Raw genomic sequence first — 9378 nt, 5'->3', positions numbered from 1 at the left:
TTCATCTCTCTCTCTCTCTCTCTCTCTCTCTCTCTCTCTCTCTATATATATATATATATATATATATATATATATATATATATAGTCAACTAAAACAATACTCACAACCTAAAAGTTGAGAGTTATGTTTTATTTGGCAGGAAATTTTAGGACTTCAAGCCCAGGAGGCAGCATCTAAAGTAACCCTGAGAGAACTGCTCTGAGGAGGTGAGGGGGGAGCTAGGATATATAGGAGCTTTGCAACAAAGGGCAGGTAGTTTGAACATCAAAATATTACTGTTAATTAAAGAAAACCAGAAATCCCAAGTTAAGGAAATGATTGTGATGGCATAGAGCAGTTGAATGAAGCCACTAAGTGTTTACTTTTTCCTCTTATGAAAGTAAACACTTGGTGGCTTCATTCAGCTGCTCTACATCATCACAATCATTTCCGTCATTAGTACCTACCAGCACCTCTTCAACCAGATTTCCTTTGATTTATCTACATTCATCAGAGACTCAAACATAGGGTGAGAAAGATGAATTCATGGCTTGCTTTTGACTTAATTGGTCAGATTTCAGATTACACTGTCTCCAAGTCAATTACAATTAGTTTTCTCATTTATGACTTGGTTGCATTTCAAAAGACAGTCCATAAATCAGTTAATTGTTTTGGATGTCAACTACATTTACCCATAGAGATGTTCAGGTCACTTCACAATATCCTTTTTAAGACCTAATGCAGTTAAAATACAGCAAATGAACAACCTGCAAGGATACAAATTATAATACAGTCACACAAAAAAGTAAAAGATAAACCTACAAATAATTCCTTTATTTATTAACTGTCAGGAATTGAGGAAACCAGTTCTAATTAGATAATTAGATAGGCAATAACACACAATGAATCTTCTATTGAGATTATGAGGAAAATTCCTGAGCCACTATCAAAGAATTTGGAGAATTCTGACACTCTAAAATATCTCCAATTTTATCTCAAAACACAATTTCTTTTCTTTGAACTAAGTATATGAGTTGAACTGCTCACATATACATTCATCATTCACTAAATATTTATGCATATTACTATGTGTCAGAGGTTACACTAGGCACATTGTTATCAGTTTTAGATCTGGGTCAACCAGACATGGAGAGTCAGCAAGTATAGCAGAGAGCACTGACCTGGCAGTTAGATGCCCAGGAATTATATCCTATAATCTTTGTCAAGGCATTTTTTTCCTAAGCCTCAACTTAAAATTAAAAGATTTAAAATTGTTCTCTGCAGAGTTCTAAGGCTTCTATGAAGCCTCTTTAGGGGTAGGGGTTAGGGTTAATGAAGGAAGAAACATAGTAAGGCATAAGCACACTAGAAGTCAGATGAAGAAAACTCTAATTTCCATTAGACTGTAAGCTCTTTGAAGTCAGAGATTTTCATCTTTGATTTTTTTTTCAGTGATGTATTTCAAGGGCTTAGAATAGTGTCTGGCACATGGTAGGTGTTCAATACATTTCTGAAAGTTCTTGATGAGTGACAGAAAAGGAAAATGAAGTGTGTTTTCTCAAGTACAGGAGTTGGACAAGAGTGGGAAAGAATAAAAGAAAATTAGAGAGGTTATGTATGAGAGATGTTTGAAGTGTAATTAACTGTGAAGTGTGAGATGCCAGAGAGGGCAGCCTTTTCTGATTTTAAGAAGGAGGGGAGGGGACTTCCCTGGTGGTGGTTCAGTGGTTAAGAATCCACCTTCCAATGCAGGGGACATGGGTTCAACTAAGCCTTGTTATTCCTAGCCAGGACAACTTACAAGAAACTTCTCCTATCTGGTCTTCCTCAATTCCTATGGATTATGAAACAACAGGGTTGAGGAAGCAAAGTGACTTTGACAAGATGTTTAGCCCCTGTGAACCTCAGTTTCTCTACCTGCATAGAGGTAGGGGAAATGACACTGATTTAATAGGGTAAATGTGAGGATTCTATGGATTAGTACATGTAAACTCACTTAAAATAGTTCTTGGCATATAAAAAGTTTTCAATATAATTAGCTATTGTTATCATCACCACAATTATTATTGTTGATGGCCAGAATCTCTCTTTCTCTCTGGCCCAGAAGCATAGCTCCTAGGAATCAGACAGGTTGTTTATACTCAACGTGCTTACAAACTTTCTCCACCTCCTATATTTACAGTCTAAATTGTTTAGCACCACTATCAACGCATTCTCAGTCTCAGTGACTGAGGGTCAGTCACCTTTGACCCTTTTCTCTCCATCTCCAGCCAATTGGTTATCAGCAGCATAAATTCTACTTCAGAAATACCTCTTAAACCTAGACCTTCAACTCCCAGCCACTTCCCCTTCTATTCCATATATCACATTGCCTAGGGTCATATCCTGGTTCTGCAACTTCTTAACAATAAGACCTTGGGCAAGTTTTCCTTTGTTCCCTCAACTGTAAAATGGGAATAATAATAGTACCAGCTCATAGGATTTATCAATTTAATATGTGTTCAAATGTTTAAAACAGTACCTGGCACACAGGCATTGTCTGTTTCCCTTACCATAAGGTGAGCCCCACAATAGTTACCTCATCTTGTTCTTCTCTGTATCCCTTTCTTTTAGAAGAGTGCTTCCTCCATACAATGTGCTAATGTCCGGTGAATGAATGATCATGGGAATAAGAATGGTTATTTAATGGAAAAATATTATAATATAAAATAATATTAATATTATTTAATAGCAATAATCAAGAAGTCTGAAAAATATCTTTTGTCCCACCCATATCACAAATATTTTAGTCAAATTGCACAAGGAGGATAGCTGACAATTAGGAATGTCTCAGCCATTTCTGGTTAACATACTCTCCATAGAACAGCCAATTGGAATAGCCATTAGATAACCCAGGATAACACTTTAAATGTTGGTAAAAAATGAGTAAGGGGAAAGCTATCAGGAAGGTGTATAAGCTTCTCTTTTTTTAAAAAAATGTTTACTTTAATATTTTGCCAGACAAAATGTAAAACAGAAGGAAATTAGGGCTTACAGAACAGTTAAAGAAAGCTCAGGGATTTTTTTAAAGGGCTTTATAAACCTTTTGCTTTTCTCTAGAGTTGGAGTTGCTATTCTAAGTGTCTGAGACTAGACAGCTGCTCAGAAACTGTGAGATAATTGGTCAGGAAATACCCAAACGGGGTTAGGGTATGTCCTGGGCCACTGAGATGTGAATCACACAGGCAGGAGAGCTTCAGAAATGTAAGTTACCTACTTGAGATAATAACCATTATTCTGCTTGAATTGGCTCTTCAAGCCTTTGTGTCTAGGAGCTGCACTTTCTGGGACTTTCCTGGCAGTCTAATGGTTAAGCCTCCATGCTTCCATTGCAGGGCGCTGGTGGTGGTGGGGCCACGGGGTTCAATCCCTGGTTGGCGAACTAAGATCCCACATGACGAGTGGCATTGCCAAAAAACCCCAAAAAAGGTCTAGAAGCTGGAATTTCTGGTCCTTCTTCTAAGGAAGGGAGTACTGGAGGAGGAAATAAAGGAGGCGAGAGTGAGGAAGACTGAGCCCTATCCACAGCAGGTCAACATCTCATATATGTAGAACCTCACAAACGATGCTTCAGGGACCATGACCATAGAAATTTCATAAGATTATACTACCTTTGTCATGTTCGAAGTTTATTTTGTTACCCACTGTTTTCCACAGTGATCTGCTTGTTTTATGAAAGTGAACAGTGCCTCCAAGGGACAGGAGCAGGTGACTGACTAGTAAGAACACATCCCACTCTTTGGCCAGCACTGAGGAGGAAAAAAGTGTCTAGGGATGAAGTGAGAAGTTAAGCCTATAAGGAGGGAAGCAGAGCAGAGTCACTGGAGCCTACAACTATCAATACAAAAGAAAGCAAAGCTTTGGGAATCCTGACACTGACCTATGAAGGTACCTAGTACTTAACAAAACAGAGCATTTTGACAATACAAATAATAATCCCTCATGTGCATCTACATAGTTTTACAATAGGGAAATGGACAGCTTTCATATATCATTCCCATTTTACAGATAATGAATTTGGAGGACCAAGGTCACATATTTTAGCAGTGATGGAGTCAGAACCGGAACTCTTATCCTCTAACTCAAATTACAGTACTCCCTAACTACTTTCTAATATCCCAAATCTGGTGAGCACCTTATTTCTAGAAAACTGCTTGGTAAAAGAAAAACAAGTTTAAGGACAACAAGTCAATTATTTTGGAAGATCTTGAGAAAGCATGCACTTTCAGCCTCTGACCCATAAGAAATTCTGGAATTGTTTGAAAAATGAAAATCAATGTTTTAGGGTTTTGAGATTATAGGTATTTTTATTTTTTTTATTTTTATTTATTTTTATTTTTTGGTATGTAAAAACCCCAAAAAAGGTCTAGAAGCTGGAATTTCTGGTCCTTCTTCTAAGGAAGGGAGTACTGGAGGAGGAAATAAAGGAGGCGAGAGTGAGGAAGACTGAGCCCTATCCACAGCAGGTCAACATCTCATATATGTAGAACCTCACAAACGATGCTTCAGGGACCATGACCATAGAAATTTCATAAGATTATACTACCTTTGTCATGTTCGAAGTTTATTTTGTTACCCACTGTTTTCCACAGTGATCTGCTTGTTTTATGAAAGTGAACAGTGCCTCCAAGGGACAGGAGCAGGTGACTGACTAGTAAGAACACATCCCACTCTTTGGCCAGCACTGAGGAGGAAAAAAGTGTCTAGGGATGAAGTGAGAAGTTAAGCCTATAAGGAGGGAAGCAGAGCAGAGTCACTGGAGCCTACAACTATCAATACAAAAGAAAGCAAAGCTTTGGGAATCCTGACACTGACCTATGAAGGTACCTAGTACTTAACAAAACAGAGCATTTTGACAATACAAATAATAATCCCTCATGTGCATCTACATAGTTTTACAATAGGGAAATGGACAGCTTTCATATATCATTCCCATTTTACAGATAATGAATTTGGAGGACCAAGGTCACATATTTTAGCAGTGATGGAGTCAGAACCGGAACTCTTATCCTCTAACTCAAATTACAGTACTCCCTAACTACTTTCTAATATCCCAAATCTGGTGAGCACCTTATTTCTAGAAAACTGCTTGGTAAAAGAAAAACAAGTTTAAGGACAACAAGTCAATTATTTTGGAAGATCTTGAGAAAGCATGCACTTTCAGCCTCTGACCCATAAGAAATTCTGGAATTGTTTGAAAAATGAAAATCAATGTTTTAGGGTTTTGAGATTATAGGTATTTTTATTTTTTTTATTTTTATTTATTTTTATTTTTTGGTATGTGGGCCTCTCACTGTCGTGGCCTCTCCCATTGTGGAGCACAGGCTCCGGACGCGCAGGCTCAGCGGCCATGGCTCACGGGCCTAGCTGCTCCGCGGTATGCGGGATCTTCCCGGACCGGGGCATGAACCCGTGTCCCCTGCATCAGCAGGCAGACTCTCAACCACTGTGCCACCAGGGAAGCCCCAGGTATTTTTAAAATAGTATTTCTTATGCCTTTTACATTAGAAAAAGGTAACTAAAGGACAACTTGATACACATATATTTTCAGACAGTTTAATTATGTAACTTCCAGGGGAATAGAGAGTTTTACAATGGGTCTCTGGGAAAACCTTCAAGATTGAGGCTACTCTGAGCATGACATTAACAATAGAATGGTGATAAAAGAACAATAATTACCAACAGTCACTGAGTACTTACTATGTGCTAGGTACAGTGCTGCTAAAATAACAAATACTTATATTAGCTCATTTAATCCTCATAATTCTAGGAGTGGGCACATTATTTCCCCATTTTTAAAATGAGGAAACTGAGTCAGAGAGATGAGGTAGCTTATCCCCAAATCACCCAGCTAGTGAATGGTAGAACTGAGATATGAACCTCAGCAGTCTAGAGCTATAATGAAGCTATAATGCTCCATGACCTGTGTGCCAGTGAGATCTCCCAACCTTTGCTTGAAGACTACATAATGGGGGGGGGGGTAAATGATTGCTAGAAAAATAAATACTTAACGAAAGGAGATTGCAAGATCCTCCATTTTCTCTCATTTCTTCCAAACAGGGTCATACCTATCACCATAAAAACGACTGGAAAACCCAAACTCAAAGAAACTCCACTTGTGGCACCTCAGCAGGTAGCTCACTATGAGTTTTCTATTCAAGAGTCTCAACATACACAAAATCTGGAGGGTGTCTGAGGTACTTAGTCCAAAGTATAGGAATCACGACCAGAGCAGGTACTCAGAAGTGGCTCCAAGACAAGAAATGCCTTCAGCTTGTTTTCTCAGCTTTCCTGAGTGAGATTAAAGAAAGTAGGGACAACTGAAATGTTTAAAAAAAAACAACAACATGAATTTAAGGGGAAATAACATATTACCACAAAAAAACTGAAGACTGACAGCACATACCACGTGAAAGAAAGAAACAGTATTGCATCATTACTACAATAACCAGCTAAGCTTGAAGCAGTGAAGTAATGTGAGGTAATAAAAAGATAAGGTGATAAGAAACACCAGAAAAGAGCTGTATGACTTTGGGCAAGCCATTTGACTTTTCCATGCCTCAGTTTTCTCATCTGCAAAATAGAGATATATCAGCTTGGCCCTACCCCTCAGAGGGTTGTTATGAAAACCATCGTGATAACACATATAAAATTGCTTTATAAGGTGTAAATGTGAAATCTCCATGTAAGTTTTTAGGAATACTTTTGTCAGAAAATCCAAAATTAAAGTACATAAAAATATGTACAATACATACAGTCACATTTTAAAGATCCAAACCACTCATAATAACAATACCTAATCTTATGAATTTTTATATGTTTATCTCCATTCTCACATGAGTTCATGTTCTACAGGATCACCTGCAAGTCTTCCAGTGCTTTCAGCCACTTTCATTACCCCCAGATGCTGATGTTAAGCTCCATTTTCTTTTCCACAGAGAAACCCAAATATTCATGAAAGAAAAATCACCCTGGAATGTGCTAGAGATTAAGATTCTTGATTCTGGAAAAGATGAAAGCTAAAGGGAATTATTATAAATGTCTAAAACTAGTGGATTTGAGGTTCAATGAACTCCAGGCCTGAGTTTTAGTTCTAGTTTAATTACCAAATTGTTGAATAACTTTGGACAAGTCCCATCACTTAACACAGACAGTAGAAATAATTATTGCTCACAGGGTCACTGTGAACCTCACAGGATCAATGAGAGGATCAACTGAAAGAACAGATTTAAAAGTATTGTATAAATTAACCTCAGATTTCTAGAACTAGTTCCCTTGTCCTCCATCAAACAGGTAAATTTATTTTTTTTGAATAATCTTACATGCAAGAAACTGATAGAACTTATGTTAAAAGTGTTATAGTTAAAGAAAGCAACATGAACAATGGGAAAATCTTTTACCTAGGAGCTGGAGACCTGGGTTCTAGTTCACTGTTATCTAGGAGTGTCATTTTGAGTAAACTACTTAGCCCTTTTCAGATCTCTTCCACAACACTCTATGATATACGACAGAGGACATCTATGAAAGAGCTATAGTTTTCCAAGTTTCTGCTTAATCTTGAAGCTGATATCAAGAAAGACAATTAAGTTCTCCACAAACCATTAGGCAAAATTGAGTTCACTCCTACAGCATTAAAAAAAAAACCTTTTTATTTTGTATGACCACAAATGCGTACAAAAGTAAAGATGAATTCCATGTACCTGTTCCCACCTATTCCCAGTTTCAGTGATTTTCAGCTCATGGAAAATCTTGTTTCATTTGTACTCCCAACTCACTCCTCCACCTCAATGGCTAGTTTTAGGCAAATCCCAGATATCATTTCATTCCTATGGCATTTCCAAAGGAACATATTTAATTTTCACAATCTCTGTGAGGTAGGTACTACTGTTGGTTCCATTATGCACATGAATAAATACAGACTCAGAGAAATTAAGTAATCTCAAGGTCACATAGCCTGTAAATTACTGGTATTTGAGTCCAGGGATGATGTCTGATAGCAACACTCTTTTTCTCCCTTAAAGTAATTGCTACTATCCTGCACTTTGAAATAGTTTGATGATGTTGAAAATAATAATAATGGATATTTTTTATACATTAGCAGTATGCTCTACTATTGAACATATGAAAAGAATATTAAAAGATTCCCACTAACTGTGAGGTTAATCATCAGACAAAACCTCTAGGAATACAGAGCTCCAGCTTGGCACTGAGGCATTGGTTTAGAAAAAGGACAAAAAGCCACAACAATACAAGCTCACTGCTCTGCACCATCATGTAAAATCTCATGCAATCCACTTCATTACTTTATACTATTGTTTCATGCAACAGTCTCCTCCAACAAATTAAACATGGTGCCACTGCAGCAACCAAAAAGAATGTACAACACAGTGGTCTTTGCCCATGCTTAGTACAGTGCTTAAGGGAAGAGACTTTCTCTTTTGAATGGTCTTTCCACTCACTGCCTGAGCTACCTGGCTCAAGAGTACCAAGTCTTATAAGAATCCTGGACCACCTCAATTTATAGGACCCACAGAGGTCATGTAAATGAAGGTACCAATAACAATAATCATTATTGTTATTTTCAAGGCTCCTTATTGATTCTAGGATCTCGCTACAAAAAACTGGAGGGGCTATATTGTACATATTTATCAGAACTAGTTTTTTAAAAAAGAAAATGAATAGATTCATATCACACATTCTTATTCTAATTGAAGATCAAACAGCTAAATCATTGACAGCACAGAAAGAGACAACAGAGCTGGAATAATCAGCCTCAAATAAATAAAAGTTAAGTCTCTCTTCAGTATTGTGAAGACCTTTCTGAGGATATTGTACCTTGTTTGTGTTTGTATTTCAAGGGAAATGAAATGGAAGATAATTGCAGAAAAGAATGAAAGAAACTCTAGAGAAATAAATGATAATGTTTTTAAAAGAAAAAAAAATGGAGCTAGGTCAAGGAATTTGGATGGTTACATTTGGAAAAAAGGAAGTAAGGGAAAAGAAGGCTGCCCTGATAATTGCCTTCAAAGGCACATGTTAGGTGTTAGGAGAAAACAGAACTGCTATATTATTATTGGAGATTACAGTTGACTTAAAGAGGAACTTACTGATGATAACCAAGTCTTTATAGATAACTTACTAAATAGCCAACGCTGTAGTAGATACTGTGTATATATACAAGAGGGGGAGAAGATAGTACCAAGCTTCAACCTGGTCTCTACATTCCGGGAGTTTTGCAGTGTAGGTTAGATAGAGAAAATTGGCAGCCCACTGCAGATGCTGGCCTGGTTCTCACTGTGATGTTAAAAAAATAAAATCAGGGCTTCCCTGGTGGCGCAGTGGTTGGGAGTCCGCCTGCC

The 9378-nt window shown here is 37.5% G+C and overlaps 1 protein-coding gene across 1 annotated transcript in view; it reads right to left on the bottom strand.

Moving 5' to 3' along the window:
* The window catches only part of KLF8 (KLF transcription factor 8), a 65525-nt gene that overhangs the window by 47312 nt on the left and 8835 nt on the right, over window positions 1–9378 (bottom strand). The window lies entirely within an intron of this gene.

This window comes from Lipotes vexillifer, unplaced genomic scaffold, assembly GCF_000442215.2.
Source record: "Lipotes vexillifer unplaced genomic scaffold, Lipotes_vexillifer_v1.1 scaffold1127, whole genome shotgun sequence".
In the NCBI taxonomy this organism is placed as follows: Eukaryota; Metazoa; Chordata; class Mammalia; order Artiodactyla; family Lipotidae; genus Lipotes; species Lipotes vexillifer.
This window is presented reverse-complemented; position numbering and strand designations above follow the sequence as displayed.